At 44.3% G+C, this 17276-nt stretch overlaps 1 protein-coding gene and 1 long non-coding RNA gene across 4 annotated transcripts in view; one reads left to right on the forward strand and one right to left on the reverse strand.

The window, feature by feature from the left end:
- The window catches only part of PPFIBP1 (PPFIA binding protein 1), a 147747-nt gene extending 144022 nt beyond the window's left edge, over positions 1-3725 (reverse strand). The window contains exon 1 of one of the 2 annotated variants that reach the window (XM_073223212.1): positions 3568-3725. The gene's annotated coding sequence lies outside the window, so the exon portion shown is untranslated. The remainder of the gene's footprint in view (positions 1-3567) is intronic. The other variant, XM_073223213.1, reaches the window with a different exon arrangement.
- Positions 3726-6163: 2438 nt separating this feature from the next.
- Positions 6164-14726, forward strand: LOC118972748 (uncharacterized). 2 transcript variants are annotated; one of them, XR_005061829.2, is made up of 4 exons: positions 6164-6310; positions 6889-7020; positions 10247-10349; positions 14316-14726. It is a non-coding gene; the product is annotated as an uncharacterized lncRNA (long non-coding RNA). The 2 variants fall into 2 exon arrangements; XR_012125735.1 differs by having other exon boundaries at positions 14328-14726.
- The last annotated feature ends 2550 nt before the right edge of the window (positions 14727-17276 follow it).

Here is a 17276-nt window from a genome sequence, read left to right on the forward strand (position 1 = left end):
AAATAGAAACTCTTCAAGGGGTACCAACTAGTACGCGTTTCACTCAGAGCCCCATCATCCCCACCTCCCGCAAACTGCCTAACAAGAGTGCAAACTTAAAACTCGTGGAAGCACCCATTTTGTAATTAAAATCCAGATGTCTGGTGTTTTAGATCCTTCGAAGTGGAGAAAAACATTGAAAAAGACACCCCCAGCACTCGGCCATTTGAAACATCAACAAACAACCAACTGGCATCAATAATTACTGTATTTAAAATAAACAACATAAAAGAAAGAGTCTTTTTATTCTGTAGGGTGGGAAGTTCAGTTTAGTTTTTTTAAAGCCATTCATTCCATTTAATGATGCATCAATCTTTGTGGTGGTGATAAATGTGACAAAAGCTGTAGGCTTTTTGACTAGGAAAACGCTTCTGACATGCACTGTGATGAGTATAAGAAACAAATGACATAAAACACTACAGATGCAAGGAGCTGCACAAGCCCAGAGCAGTTTTTGGATAGCGTCCATTTTTGGACAGTTTTACGACTGATTTAATTGTGAAAATATCAACGTTTAGCTGAAGGGAAATGCTGGCCAGAGAACAGACACTTTGTTCCCTTTACCCCAAACACCAGGGTCACTAACCTTAACAGCTTTATCCTCATACCAACCCCATCTGTTCCACTGCGATTAAACAAATAGTAACAATCATGGCTCCCTGAAAAATTTCACAGTTGGCTGCTCAACTATGATTTTTTTTTTTCTTCATTTCAGAACTGATATGAACTTCTAGGGAAATCTCTGGGAATGAAAAGTCATCATTACACAATATCTCTTGCCTGTTCCCACCTTGAAGCAATGTTTCTTTAATAAAGAATAAGGCACAGACCCATATGTGTACGGATGTTCATTCATTCATTCATTCACTCACTTATTCACTGTTTTGAAAAGGTAATTCAAACCAGGTCAGGAACATACAATTTTATCTTCGAAAAGACAGAACAATAAACGAGGCCTTCTGTGAGTTGACAGTTAGGAAAATGTGCCATTTGGGATATAGGCACTTTTAAAAATGGGAGATGAAAACACAAAAAGTTAGTTTTAATGTAGCAAATTAATAACATAATCTAAATTAAGTACAAAAATAAAAATTATTCCATGAATATGAATGAGGTTTTAAAAAGAAGTCAGCTAGTCAGTAACTGAGGGGGAAAAATGACCTTGTTCTTAGTTATCTCATGCTGGTACAGTGGGTGACAAAAAGATGACATAAGCAGTTTAGAGACTCCCCTCACCGCACTTGTTTCCCCAAAATGTCTGTGACGTCCTTGAAATTAGGCACTATTATCTAGAACTACATTGTGTACTGGATTTCAAGTCAACATCTGTCCACAAAGGCCACATTAGCCTATTTTTTTTAACACAGTTATCGGGACCATGATAGTTGCCGGTCAAAGAGAATTTAACCAAAACTTGATCCCACCTTTCTCAGTAACCCAAACATCTTTCAAACTTTGCCCTTTAAAAGTACTGTGTTTTCAGGGATGGTAGTACAGAAGAGAGAATATAGCCACTGATTCTGTAACATCTTCCTATATTGACAGAAAACAATGACACTAGTGTGGGTGAGGATTTAATAATTTGGGTAACTGTTGAACCACTGTGTTGTGTACTTGAAACCAATATAAGATTGCATATCAACAAGACTTCAATTTTTAAAAAAGTAGTTTTACTAACCCACATCTGCCTCATAAACATGGACCAAGAAGAGAAAAATTGGTTAAAATGAAGTATAGAAAATTACTGTTATTTCCTCAAACTGTGAATAAAATTTAAAGTTTTGGCATATTCATCTGAATTTGGCACATCGGGATGACATCCTAAAGATACTCTTTACTTCACTTGTTATTACAAACTGCCGTTTGAATACCCCATCAGCCAAGGCCCCAGAGAGCTCACATTAGCCCACGGAATTCCACATCACCTCCTCTTTCCTACTGAAAAAGTGCACTGGGAAATACAGTATGTTTTACATACTTCCTAGAGAACATAAAATAGAAAAGACTTGTTCACTATTATTTCAGAGCCATTAGGCAATTTGTTTCTCAGTCCAAAACACAAACCACAATTGAAATGTTCTAGCCCTTCAAATAAATCGCACCTTGCCTTTGCAAAAAGCCAGCTCTTTATCCACCCTGTACTAATACATTTTTTTTCTGGAACTAAGAATAATACAGACCCAGGTGTCTTAAAACAACAGCAAACAAAACACTTGTTTCCAGCTCTGAAACCCTTCATGTGGCTACAAAGAGGGAAAAACCCATCTATGAAGTCCAGTGCTCCACCCGTCCCATTAGATGTAACCTTGTGGCTTCTTTCCTTCCTTTCTTTAAGGAACCTGGGATGCAGCTTTTGGCTCACAGTGAAGACGCCCATTTCCTCCTGACCTGGCCACAGACGGACCTCACTTGCTGGAGAACAGAGAAACTTGACTCAGGAGTCTCAGCCCTATGTTTTTAAGAAAGTGCCTTAATTAAGCACTGATCAGGCGGGTTCTAAACCAGGTTCATGGAGTTTAGTCTTTTCCCCAGAAAGTCAATCACACCCAGTTAGTGACCCGGGCACACAAACTGTCCCAGCAGGAAAAAAGACAGGGCTTCAACAGGAAATACACAAAAATCAGAACTGTGCACTTCCACTTCCCAAAATATCTTTTCCTCTCCACAGGCAATTACTTTCCCTAAATACCAAACTTGGACGCAAAATCAAATCCTTCTTCTATTGCTCTCTGCACTTCTCATTGAAAGGAAGGATTTGTTTTGGTCCCACATGTTGAAAAATTCAGGTTCCTAAAATCATCCTTGAAAACAAAACTACCAGCCCTCATCCTTTCCTCAAGCAGTCGCAGAAAACAGATCTGAAGATTCTCAGCAGCCTTCCTAACCTCTCCAGATGACAAATTTGGCAACGAAAGGGATTCCCAGTCAAAATGGAAGTGAAAAAGATTTGGAGTTTCAGAAGTCTGTCCCCAAGAGACTGGTTGTCCCACAAACTCATACTTAATACACCCCAACTGAATTTCTCACATCCTGACTGGACTATATAAAAGGATCTTTTTATGTTGATATATAAGAATAACAATGACATTCTTTCACTAAATCAATATATAATAGGCCACAAGGGAGATAAAAGAAAAAGAAATACTAAACTTTTGTTCTCAGCGTGATTTTTGAGTCGATATTTCACAAAGTTTTCGTGACATTCTTCAAGAACCCTCTCCCCACCCCCCACACACTTCTCTGGGGTTTTCAAGTATTATTGGGAGACTAGGGTGTGTGCGGGGCAGGGAGGGGTGTCTACGGGCACAGACAAGACTTGCATGTCTAATCCCGAAGGTATTTTTCGCATATAAGCTAGCTGGGAGCCCCAGCTGTTTATCTCCCCCCAGAAGTGCCCGTTCCCAGTGGGAAACAGGGAGTTGGGAATGGAAATCCACCCGAGGCAGGAAGAGCGGCCGCAACCCCCGGCTGCAGCCGCACACCGGGGACACCGCCCGCCGGCGCCCGCGAGGAGCCCAGCGCCCTTACCTGGGGGTGCAGAGCCGCGGGCACGAGGCCCAGAAGTTCTGGGTCACGTCCGCTCCGAGCGCGCCGCCCGCGCCGCCCGCCCGGCTCCCGCCCCGCCGCCGCTCGGCGCTACACCATGCCGGGAATGCGGCCGCAGCGCCGGGCGCTGACATCACTCTCTCCCAGGTGCCTCCCCCCGCCCCGCGCAGCCTCGCCGCCCACCCCCCGGGCGAGCCAGCCAAACAGCGTCCGCGGGGGCAGGCCGGCCGCGCCCAGGCCCCGCTGATTGGGCGCGGGAACAGTCACTCAGGGGAGCAGCGCGTTTCACACAGTCGTCGCGGAGCCAGGCTCGGGCTGGAAGGGGCGGTCGGGGGAGAAAGCTGCCTCGCCTGCCATCTCCAAGGAAAGCAGATAATGGTCTGGGGGCGCGCCCTACGGATCGCGTCTCCAGCTTCTCTGGGCGTAGTTACTACATCCCCGGGCAGAAACGAAACCAGCCCCCCCACCCCAAAGCCCCCTTTAGGAAACACAACTGCGTCTGTGTCACAGGCTAGTACGAGGCGGGCGGCGCGGGGGCAGAAAACGGCTAGCTGCCCGAGTCCTGCACGGAAGAGTCCTGCACGGAAAGGAGGAGCCGCTCCCTCGCCCACCCTTTATCTTGCGACTGCTGGGGGTTCCCTGAGACCTGCAGTTTAGAACTTCAAGAGCACTAAGGAAAGATTTGGACGAGAATCCTGGAAACCGCGCCCAGCTCTGAGCTGTGAGCAGGCGGCGTTGTCAACCATGCGGCAGCTTTTGCTTTTAGCGATGAAAATCACGCACACGCGTTTCCAGCGAATAAAACTGAACCCCTAGAATAAGAAAAACTACGATTTGTCTTTTTTAAGGACCTTAAGGCTGCTGTTTCCATGCACAACTAAAAAGGGCGGGGGGAGTGGAAATCTCACAACTGAGTTCAACAAGCCACATGAGGATAATTACTGTTTGAATAGAACCAGTTGCAGTGGCCAGCTATCAATTAAGAATTAACTAACATTTACCCCTGACGGATATGGTGCTGCTTAATCCCATGGGCTGACAGAGCAGAATGATTCTCAGTCTGCCTAGTACCTGATTCAAGGCAGAACTGTATGGTGAAAAGCGGCTCTATTTGTGAGAAAAAAGTGGCATATTTATCCATCATCTTCTGGCAGTACAATGAATTATTCATTTTGTTGGTTTTTATTGCTTGTTTTTGGATTGATGACAGCATGTCACACATTTCACTCGTCTGCCAAAAATTGTAGACGGATGCACAGAGTCCAGCATAGTGTCTCACTTAATCCTCACAACCAGCCTGTAAAGTGTCATTAGCACCATTTACCATAAGGAAACAAGGGCTCAGCAAGATTACCTAAGTAAATTGCTCCATAACACCCAGAATTTGGGTAGAAACCAAGGTCTGTTTGACTCCAAAGCCGCTTTTTTCTTCTTAAGATAGTGATTGCCCACAATCTACACTCATTCAAAGGCTATATTGCTAAAAAAAAAAAAAAAAAAAAAAAAGTCTACAGACCCAGACCACTACTCTCATGGATCTACTTTATATTACCACAGTTGTGCTGTTTTTCACACCTGTACTAATCCAACCTCCTGACATAGTTCTGGCTCCATTTCCCCAGCCCTAAGTCTGTCTATGCACCCCTGCCAGTTGAGTTTTCTAAACACTATTTGCTCTTGCCATCTATTTACCTTTCCCACCCTATCTCCCACTTTGCTCCTGGGAGACCCTTTGGGGCAGACAAACTGGTGTCCTCGCAGATCACTGCTGGATTCCCACCTTCAGGCCTGCCTAGAATGCCTATGCTGCTGTGTGTGCAAGTCCCACGCCCCTCTCATTGAAACCCCTGTCCTCACTGTGTTACAGTGGACAGAAAAATGTGTGGCGTCCACTGCCAAGTTCTGCCACTTACTTGGTATGTTCACTTTGTGCAAGTCCCTAAAACATCCATCAGAAACCTCAGTCACCTCCTCTTAAAATGGGGCAATAGATCAAAGGTTATTGTGAGGGTTACTGAGATTATACAAGTGTGAAAACATATGGTTAAATGTGTCCAGTTTTATATTTCCTATCTTCCCAAACCTTGAAGAGCAAGCTTTATGCTAAATCTCTTTGTATTCCTTACACCCAATTCAAAGAAAAGACTCAATAAAAATACAGGACTACAGAAGGCGGACTATCATATCACAGCTAGTCCTGCTTCATTCTTTAAATGCACCCAAACCCCACATACTCACAGCCAGAAACCATAACTAACTCTCTCTCTCTTTATGCTTTGGCGGAGTCCTTCCCTTTTCCCACTTTCCCACCATTCAGGCAACAACCTTTAACCCCCTCAGATATTTTTTGCACCAACCACTTAACCTGCCCCTTAACAACTCATCTTTCCCTCTCCCTCAGAGACACACTCGTGGTCATGCCTGTGATACACTCTGCTACCCAAATGCCTTCTAACAGTGGCTGGACTGCTACCAGTCATTCTTCCAGCCTGGACGTGGGATGGCTGCGTCCGGGCTCACATTCTACAACCAGCAGCAGATGGGGGAGGGATTGACCCACCCCCGCAGGGATGGCGGGATAGAATAACAGGAAGTTGCCTCCCATCCCCTCTGCAGCTGGAGTGATAACAGCTGCCATCTGAGTCCGGAAAACAAAAGAATCAAAAGGAAAGCTGAAAACAGGCCAGGGCTGCAGCGGCAAGAGTTCATCCCCAGGGGTTCCAGAGTAAGTGAAGAAGGAAACTCCTTCTCTCCATTCCCGGCTTTTCCCTCCCCCTTAATCCGAGTTACAGCTCTTCTCTGTTCTCTGTTTAGCTTTCACCATAATGCTTCCTTTTAAGAAGAGGGTCTAACACATAAATATGTTGAAACCGCTGGCCTGTGGGTATCTTGGTAGCCCCAGAGGGTCAGAGCAATGCCACAGAAGTGAAATGGGATGCCTGATGAGCAGATAGCCAGCCTACCCACTCTCCTGGACTCTAGCTGGTTTCATGGAAAAGTCCATTTACGACATCAATGGTTTCAATACTAATTATCTTGGTAGGTCTACATACCTATTTTCTGCCCAGCTTTTTTTATTTTCAGTGTAACCTTCAGTACCTATAAATTAAGCCAGAAATTATCACTATGGGGGAGGAGAAGGAATCCAAAACAGGAGAGAAACCGTAGAGAATAAATAGGAAAAGAGGAACTTGAAGTGGACCCTGAAATTCATCTGATGCAACCATCTATCGGGTGCAAGAACTCCCTACAGGATGGCTGACCAGCAGCCTTCTATCCCTGCTTGAATTTTTCTGTCAACAGAAGCAGTCAAGCTGGAAGAGCCCACCACCAAAGAAAGATCTTTCTCCTAGCAAGAAGATCCTGCTCTTCTGACTTTTTCCCACAAAGACCTCTGTCTTGTGTCTTATTTAATCCTTGCAACCACTCATTAAGGTGAGTGTTATTAGCCCTATGTCAACATAAGGAATCAAAGGCTCAGCAAAGTTACATAAGAAAATTGCCCTAGAAACACCCAGACTGGGATTGAAACCAAGATCTTTGACTGAAGTGCATTTTTTCTTTATGTGTCTAGAGCGCTGATTTCCACAATCCCTGGAGTAATAGGGAATAGACTCTTTCCCAGGCCTGTGCAGGCACAAGGACACACCCCCAATTAATTAGTTTAGACGCAGACACCAGGAGAGGGTCACCTGGTTCATCCAGCTCATGTCATTTGCCTATCTGGCCTTCACAGGCTCCCAGCTGCAGCTTTCCAAAGCGCAGTCCAAATCTCTCCCAACTCCTTTCAAAACACCTGAAGGCCTCGCTTTACAAAGGAACAAAGCCCAAACTCTCTCAACTGGCATTCAAAGGCCCTTACATCCTGGCCCCCAACTTACCTTCCCGAATTTATCATCTCCTCTTCTTCATACTCCGGCAGGGTGCAGACTGAATGATTTTGCACCCATATTCCCTAATGATGTTTCCTCAGTGGAGGATGATTTTTGCCCATTTCTAAAATCTCCCTCACAAGGTGGTTGCCAGGATCTAGTGAGATGCTTGTGCGGGAGGACAGAGCACATTGCCTGACACATAAGATACCAGTAAACATATTTTCTTTTTTTTTATGACACAAAACAATTATGCAATTATTTTTATACGTGGCTTATATCCCTCACTGACTATACATTTCTTATAGTCCCTGAGGGCCACATGCCAATTTGCTTCATTTGTATGTCCTTCAGGGAATCTAAAACCATGCTTTGTCCCATACACATTCAAAAAAAATTCACTGAATGAATGAATGGTGTCTTTTTCTTAAAACTCCACCCTGCTAGGGCTAGATCTTTAGAAGTTCAGGAGGAACCTGAGCAGAGCGATCTTAAAGGATCTGTTGTTCTCATCCCAGTCACATGGCTGAACACAGAGTGAGTTGAACATGTGGCATAAATCATGAACCCAAATTCAAATGAAACAAGTTTAGCTTTACAATTCCTTCTAAGGGAAACTGCTGCTTGGGCTGATTCTAAGCACAGCACTGGTGATGACCCAGACACCTTTTTAATGTCCTTTAGTTGGGTACTAAGCCACTACTCAGCTATCACCACTGACCTCATTTGTGAGTCCACCCCTCATCTCTATTCCCTTCCTGCCCAGGAAGACAGGTTAGAAACAGGTCCAGTATCTCGCTCCAAGCAATCTTATTTTAATCACTCCTTCTTGGCAACCCAAACATATGGACTATTGCTTTTCATGGTTGTCTCGCCAAAGGGTTTTGGCCCCAGGCAAGTTCACTCTTGATTCGGTGAAACTAAAAAATGGTAATGGAACGTTCTGGGGTGAAAGGGATTATATACCCAGATTTACTCCCACGTTGCAGGTCAAGCACTAGAATCCCATCTGCCTCAGGGCAAAGTCGGCTTGCAGCAAGGCGGTCCCTGTCTCTGGGCCTCTCTGCCCCCTGCAGCCCTCTCAGTCTCTGTCCTGGGCACTGCCACCACTTCAGCCACTGCTCTCCTGCAGCTGGCAGCCCAGAGCACTGGGCGGAGCTCTTATAGAGAGTCAATAATAACATAGTGCCCACACGTGCCAGCCGACCAGGGTCAGGTGAGAATCCTGCCCAAGGAACTTTGATTTTCTCTACAATGGTCTTTGATTAATGTTAACTTAATGTCTAAACTAAACACATTTAACTCCCTTAAGCAATTAACCACTTCCTAACAGAGTTAATCGAATTTCCTAACAAATATATCTGATCCCTACACTCTGAGAAAGGCCAACAGGATGGAGAGTTAGCCCTTTCTACACATACCAGCAATTCCTTATTTTCCACCCCATGCAGATGATCTACATAGCATTCTTCCAAAGCAGGCCAAACCCGTCCGCAGGACAACAGGCCTTTTCAGGGGAGACAAATCCCTGCCATTCCTCCCTGCCAATATGCGCTGTGCACAGACCTCTTAAGAGGTGCGGGGAACGTGCTCAATCAACAACAGGGCATTACTCATAACCAGTAACTCCCACTTTGATTTTTCCCCTGCCACCACATTGAGGAAAGCTCATTTTTCAAATAATATATCATGGCTCACTATTAATCAAAATCTACCCGGTTTCACATTGTGGTGCACCCCAGTCCCTGGACCCCTGCCACGTATGTTTCCCGGGCCCAGGCCAATCCATTAAGTTCTACTCCACTCACCTTTTACCTGAACAATCATTGACTGTTGCTTTCTTTATTCAGCCTATCCTAATCCTTAACTAGAATTCTTCTGCTTAACTAAAAATTGCATTTTAAAACTGCATGTTAGATTTCAACCAAGAAACTTCTAAGAGGACTAAGAACATTGAGTGTTAGCTGAAAATAGATATAAGATGAAAATGGGACAACTGGTGTAAATAAATGCTTTCATTAAAGGAATTTTTCTGGCAAGTCGAAACAAGTTGCTGAATAACATATCTTCAGGCTAGAACATCTTATCTCCCAAATCCTATAAAAATGAGGTTCTCTGCTGTTTTCCCTGCCCCTCCAGATTCTATCTCCAGATAGGCCTTTGTACTGAAGGATGCTATGGAGCTTCTGACTTGCCAGGTAATTAGTACTGTGGTTTGTTAAACTAGCTGGGGTATTAAGTGAACACAGAGAGTGTCACAACTATCAAGTATATCTGTCAGTTAAATGCTTTGAACTTCTTTCCTCCTACATCCCTTTGGATAATTTCCCATGTGACCCCATAGTGCTTGAATTCTGATTTAGATATAATGTAATAGTCATAGAACATCCACCCTTTTACATGGCAAGATGCCATTTCTGAAAAAGATTGTCACCTATTCCTAAATAAATGGAAGATAAGAAATAGCACCTCAACTCTCTGTCTCTGTGTGTCTGTCTCTGCTGCCCTCTCCCTCTCTTTGTCTCTGTCTCTCTGTCCCGCTGCTCTCTCTCTCTCTCTCTCTCTCTCTCTCTCTCTCTCTCTCTTTCTCTATGCTGCTCCCTCTCTCTCTCTCTCTCTCTCCCCATCCCCACTCTGGGGCAGCCACTCTCTCTTTCAGATAATAAAGTCTCTTGCGTGGGCCTGTGTCTCCTGAGTCATTCTGGGTAAGGAGGGCCGCGGCAAGATACCCTTTCATTGGTGCTGTGACTTCGGATGAGGCTCTCCCATTGACTTTGGTCTTCCTCCAGGAACCTGAGCTGCTTTGGGAACCCTCACTGCCCGATCCTCCACAGGCTCACCGTCCATTTTCCCGGTCGCTCATCTTCTCGCCCAACACCAGCCTTTGATTTGGTGAGTCTCCCCTTCATGGTCAACTTAAATGTCCCTTTGGAACCTGGGAAGTGACTGTTGAGTGTCCGGCACTCCCAAGGGCTCCTCTGGGACAGGGGCACCCCCAACCACAACTTTCAGAGTCACTGTTGATCTCCATAGTCGACCCTTCTCTGCCTCCCCATGGTGAGAATCCTCATCCACTGAGGCCCGGTCTCCCTTTATGTACGTTTCTACTTGACTCAAAAACTCCTGGTACCAGGTACTGAGCCTCCCCGGCGTTTTCACCTCGACCCCACAGTTAGAGGTGGTGACAACCCCCTAACTGTGCCTAGTCTTCTCTGTGTCCTTCTCAATCGCTCAGGGACGCCTCAGCGACTTCTGAACAGTCTCGTTCTCACCATGGGATCTGGCCCCTCCGTTCCCGCAGATTCACCACTGGGGTGCTTACTCAATAATCTAAAGCCCCTCCACCTCACTCCAGACCTCAAACCTGTTCGCTACTGTAATGAGATCTGGCCACAATATCCCTTGGACAATCAGTCTAAATGGCCCCCAAATGGCTCTTTAGATCCTAAAATTCTCTGCAACTTATACAACTTCTGTGAGCATACGGGCAAATGGAAAGTGATCCCATATATCCAGGCTTTCTCCTACCTCTGAACTAAGCCCTCTCTCTGTCCCTCCTGCAATCCTAAACACCTGCTACTTGCCTTAAAGTCCACACCCCTAAGCTTTTTTCACGTTCCCAGATATCCTCAACTGCCTATAAAACTCCTAGACAATGCACCACCGCGGGCTCTCTTGTCCCCTCCTGGCTCATGCCAGGAGCTCTGTCTGTCCTCTCACTGTTCCATTACGTCTCAATCTGTATGTTTGTGTGTCTAAGTGTGTAAAAGAACAATATTTTTCTGTCTCATTAATGCTAATTTCAGTTGAACTGAATAGACATGTCCTTATGGTTATCAGCTGCCTAAGTTTACGTAAAGTCATTTAAGTTGATGGTATCTGTTAAATCTTTCAAAGAAAAATGCTTAAAGTGAAGTGTAGCTTTGTCTAATGTGAGTAACTATTTAAGCAAGTGCCTTAAAACTTTTAACAGCATCCCAGAATCAAATGCAAGTGCTTTTACCTCTAGTTAACTCTGATATTTTCCAGAGGGCCCCTGGAACATGTCAGAGGAATTTTTTCTCATTGGAGAAAGTATTTGGCTAATTTGGCTTATTTACCTGATTAATTACCTAGAAGGCACTGTCACAGGGAATGATGCTAAACTTTGTTACTGAATGTTTTATGTTACAGAAATATCCAAATTTCCTTATGACAACTGTCTTACAGTAAGCTCTCATCAGATCTTTAACCATTGTCATTTGTAAGTCTTTTGTCATCTATACTCAATGTTTTATTACTCCTAAACTAGTAAAAAACTAGATTTCAGCAGAACAGGTATTAGTTACATAGGATTAAGTAAACTAAGGAAGATAATTTTGTGGCTTTTGTTTCAAATGTTGTTGATAAAGTGTTTTAAGCTTTTTCTCTTAAGCTGACAACAGTTTAGTAAATGACTGCCTTTATAAGCAGAACTGAAACTTTATCTTTCCCTCTACCTGATCCCTCCAAAATTTAAAAACTCTCAGTGACTACTTTTATATTTCATGGCAGTATGTTTATTTGCACAAGTTCAATAAGAATCTGCTTTCCTTGTAAGAGGACTAATGAAAAACACTGGTTATATTACCAAGGCTTTGACTGGAACGTCATACCTGAGAAACACTCGTGTGTAAACTCAGATATGAACAGACAGCTTTAAGGAACTAAGATTGACTTTATAAAGCCAACAAAGCCCCTTGGAAGAACTGGCCTGGTACCTTGCTTACAGAGTTCCCAGCAGCCTTACCAGGTGAGTAAGGAAGGTCACTTCCTGGCAGGTGCAGGAAGAGAGGAATTCACCCAAATCTACAGGTACTGCAGGCACAAGCTGCTGGCAAGTCTGGCTTGGCTTTCTGGCCTCAAGAAGCCCTTAAAAGTTCAATCTGAAATTCCTTACAAAAAGTTCCAGCAAAGCACATTTAAAAGATCCCATGTAATCAATTACTCTTCTTGCTGCACTTATGCAAATAATCAAGCCAACTGTTAATTATTTTCTGAATCTGGATACTTCTAATAAAAATGAGGGTGATTTTAGAGAAAAGTATTGTTTCAATAATGCTGTCTTATCTGTACTAAATCCTAATACTACTCATTGAGATGTAAACTCGATCCAGAATTCTCGTTTCCCCATGAAACCTGGCTATGGCTCAATTAGACTTTTCATATTTCTAGTTCTCATATTCAGCCATGCATTCTTAATCTCGTCAAGTTTGTCCTTCCAGAATGGAAAATCCAACTCCAGATGTTGCTACTTAACCTAATAACAATTTGTTCTATCTTGCCTAAAAGCCACAAAACTGCAAATAATAATATAAATGAAACCCGGAATAGAAGTGCCAAGCTTCCGAGGCCCTCTCAACTGACCAGTGATGGAGACCTAGCTGCACCCTTTACTGCACCCCCTCTCAGCATGAAGCAGCCAGAGCCGTCATCACCCCTTTTCCCTAGTAGCAGCTAGGGTCTCCATCTGTAGAGGGGAGAATGAGACAGGGGCCATAGGTTTAGAATAAGGTGAGAGCCTCTGGAGAAAGCAAGGCAGGATATTTGCAATCAGAGCAATGTAACTATATGGTAGGAAACCGCCCACTACTAAAACTGTTGAACTTTCTTCAGTGAGATCAGTTAATGTTCCCCAGATAAAGAAGAGTAGTACATGCTTTATTATGCTAATCATTTGTAATCGTGTATAAGATTCACTTTAGCATTCTAAAAGGCCCAAGCCTATGTGCTGTCTTTACTCCTTCAGATCTGACGAGGTAATTTTGCAAACTGAGCAACTAACTGCAGACCCAGCAGTAGACGGCATAGTAAAAGGCAGGATTCTTTAGCAAATAGACAATACCTCCGCCCACCTTGGGAGCTGAGCAGGCAGCCTTTTGATAATGCTCCCAGACCAAGACGCCGGTATCCCAGAGAAAAATCAAGGCAGGAGATTCCTATGTTAAGTTCATTTTTAATATTCAGAGAACAACACTTCACAAGTTCTTCTCCAAGGCGTTAGAAATAGTCCCCACCTTTTGGACAGGCGCTACCACTAGACCTCAAATCCCTTACTCTCTCGAGCTCCACCCTCCTTCAATATGTAGATGAGATCTCCTCCCGTGCAGTCCCTCCCTACAAACCTCTCAACAGGTTACTATTCTCCTTTTAAACTTTCTCTCAGAACACAACTATCAGGTCTCACCCTCCAAAGGTCAGCTGTCTGCCGCTCAGGTCACATAGCTGGGAGTTCAGCTCTCCTCTCCCTACAAAGGGATTACCATAGACAGGAAGAAACTCCAAACCATGCCCATTCCAAACACCAAGCAACACCATCCCTAACTCCCAAATGGCAAAGACCATACACAGTAATCCTTTCCACGCCAACTGCAGTTGAACTCCAGGATCTTCCCCATTGGTTACACAACTCCCACCTTAAGCCATTTGTCTCAGCTTATTCCCCTCCCACCAAATCTCCCACAGATTCCTACCCTCCACGCTGACGGGACGTCTTACTCCCCGCATTTCGCGCTGCTCATCTCCGCTTCCACTCATCACTGAAGAAGTTTCTGCCTGCACAGAGTCCTAAGACCTCCCTTACAACAGCCATGTGTCATGCCTTAGGATCATTAACCCTGGTCTCAACGCTTACTCTCTCACCAGACCTATCTTCCCAATGCCAGCCTTTTCTTCCCTTTCAGACTGTCCAAAAGATTGCACCATCAAGGATTCCCTTTGCCCTACAGGTCGCTTTTCTGCCTACACATATTTCCCCCAAAATGCTATTAATTCAGCCACCCTATGTAAATGTAGCAACCAGCCCAAATGCAAAAAATTTCTAACCAAACCTTTAACCAGCTTATATTACAGGATTACCAACCCCTCTCCAAAGACGATGATCCTTATTGAACCAGGAAAATGCCATCGCCACTGCAGACCAAGGGCTCATCTGAAGACCGTCCCCCATCAGTACAAAAATGAACTTCATCGCCCCTAATCAGCAGGAAGCAGCTCCTGAAGACTGACCTGCACCCCTTCCCGAATCCTCCACCACTTATAAAACAGAAAAGGGAGGAATGTAAGAATATAGTAATTTATCCCCCATTTGCCCCACGGTCCCAAGCACATAAGCCGGTGAGAATTATGCCTGGGGCTTGCTGGGCTGACCCCGCCTTATCTCTAAACATTCCGACCCTCCCCCAAAACAGCAGGCCTAGCAGATCCGCCACAATAAAAGGCACCACGCTGCTGCCCTCTCTCTGTTTCTGTGTGTCTATACATACAAAATCCTTTTTATGGTGCCCTGTAGAGGGGTAATCAGATTAAACTGTAAATGTAAATTCTTCTCAGGGGAGATGTTGGTACTTGGTCAAACCTTCCAATAAATATAAAAATAAATAAAAAAAAAGAAAGAAATAGCACCTCTTCTTTGGTAAAATCCAACAAAGAACTGCATGGACTTTGAGTTATTATAAAACCTAGGGTCACTTGACATTTTTGAGTTTCCCCATCTATAAATGGGATGGCAATAATGCTAAAGAAAGAGTACTAAAGTAAAGCCATAAAACCCTGGATGTAGCTGCCCCCATGGCCCCTCGGACAGAGTGCAAAATTATCCTCTATACACAGGATTCTCAGTTAACAGCCTGAGATCCTTGCCCCCTTGACCACATCGATTGGGCAAGGATTCCCACTTGAGTCAAAGACAGTCAAGTATAAACTTGCTAGCAGCCTGGGGCAAACAAGCATGGTAACACTTCAGCAGAGCTCCCTACGTCTGTATTAATGCCACCCTGTGAGGTCTGTTTCCATTTCACAGATGAGAAAAGCAGCATCATGCCCAAAATCACATGCTTGAAAGGAGCATGATTCCACCCTAAGCAGACTCAGCCAATCATGACTCAAGTTTGGCACTGGCATCTGTGCCAAGAGACAAGCTGAGCTACAAGAATGATCAGCATGTAGAGTTTCTGTTCAGTCCTTGAACATGTTCCAATTCTCAGGAGGCTTGACGGCTCAACGGTTTCCTGCATTTCCTTTATCTGCTGGGCAGTCGCACACTAAATCTTTATCACCTGAAGTAATCTGAACACTCTTTAATTCCTTTCCACTTGAAAGGGCCTGACTAATACTGGGACTTCAAATGAGATAATAAATGTGAGAGCATTTTACCTTCCCCGAAATAAATGGGGCAAAGTGAAGTGTTTTCATTCTGAAATGCGGTTAAAGTTCTGAAGATTGTCTGGTGATCAACATTAAGTTTGTTTCTTCGTCTTGCTTCTTTGTGACATTACCTGGGGCCTGCTTAGTCTGTCTTGGTAGTATATTTTGCCACATACAGCAGGAATTTTAGAGTGTATTAGTATTCAACATGTTATTATCATTACATGTTAATTAAATGTAATTACATTCATTACACGACCCGGTTCTACTTCCTTCCTCCCCTGAGCAACTATAATGAAGAGGCTATGATTATAGGGGCAGTGAACAGAGGCCAAAAGAAAAGGATCGTGAACATTGTCTCATCTTTCTACCACCTTTGTGCCTCAGAAGTGGCCAGATCACTGGGGTCTTGAAAATGTTTAGATTTATTCTAATTACGAGAACACAGTCAGGGCATATGTCCCTATCATCTTCTTGTCTCACTGAGAAACAGAAAAGCTTCCCTCCATCAGCACCATTTCGCTTCTACTGAGCGCATTTGTGAGAATGACCACCGGTACGAGGACAGGCGCCGCTTTCTTGTAGGACCCATTTCTGAGGTTCTGAGCTTTGCTATCAAAAGGGTAATCAATAGATATCGTGAATCAGTGCTTCCATCATCATGTTAAGAAGGAAAAGCGTTGGAGCCCAGGTTCAACCCTGCCTTAGGGGAGGGTGAATTGCAAAAAATTGAGATCTCCTGCAGTGCCAGCAGATGATGTAGAATTTTGTCTTGCACTAAAAATTATTTCCACATGAAGTTATTGTTTGAAAAATGCTTAGTGTTGGGCATTTTATTCTCACCCATTCAACCCACTGGCTTCTAAATTCTTTTAGAAGGTAAGAAATATGTCAAAGAAATTAATAGTGGCCTTCCAAAATGCCATGCAAAATCCCCTGATTTTCTTTACCTCCTAATAAGGATTAATCATATAAGGATCAGCTCTATTTGTCTTGTCCTATTTGACACATGAGGGTTGTGTTCAGTTGCCTTCCAAAGACTTATTTATTTATAGAATAAAAGAGTCATATGTGTGGAAATAATAACACTTTTGTCAGGAAGTCAGGCAGCAACACAGACACTCCTGGGTCCAAATGCCACTTACAGTGGAGCATACTTCCTGGGGAGCAGACAGGAGAGAGGGAAGAGGAGAGAGAAATAGACGACCTTGCAGCAGAGACCCTAAGGCTATAAATAAGCATATTTTCAAACACTCTGCATCATTCACCAGAGCAGAATCTCTCAGCTCTGAAGTGTCTCTGCACCCCACCACCCCCGCCCCACGCTTCCACACTCTCTCCTCCCACTAACAGCTCATTGACTGTAAACAGAGAAAAAGAAAACAAGCTATTCTTTCCTGTGATCCTGCAACCCAACTGGGCACGACATCTAATGTTAAACTTCGACCACCTCCCTCGGTCACCCTTTCACCATATCTGAGAGCTTAGAATCTGGTTTCATCTTCTCAGCAACCCCGAAGGGAAGTGCAATTATCATCTCCACTTTGCAGATAAGGAAACTGAAGTCTAGAGGCAGAACTGGCTTCCTGGGTGGGAGATGTGTGAAGTCGCACAGGGCCCCGTGCTTAGGGGCCCCACACCTGTCTAATACTTGGC

The sequence above is a fragment of the Manis javanica genome, chromosome 15 (genome assembly GCF_040802235.1).
Source record: "Manis javanica isolate MJ-LG chromosome 15, MJ_LKY, whole genome shotgun sequence".
In the NCBI taxonomy this organism is placed as follows: domain Eukaryota; kingdom Metazoa; phylum Chordata; class Mammalia; order Pholidota; family Manidae; genus Manis; species Manis javanica.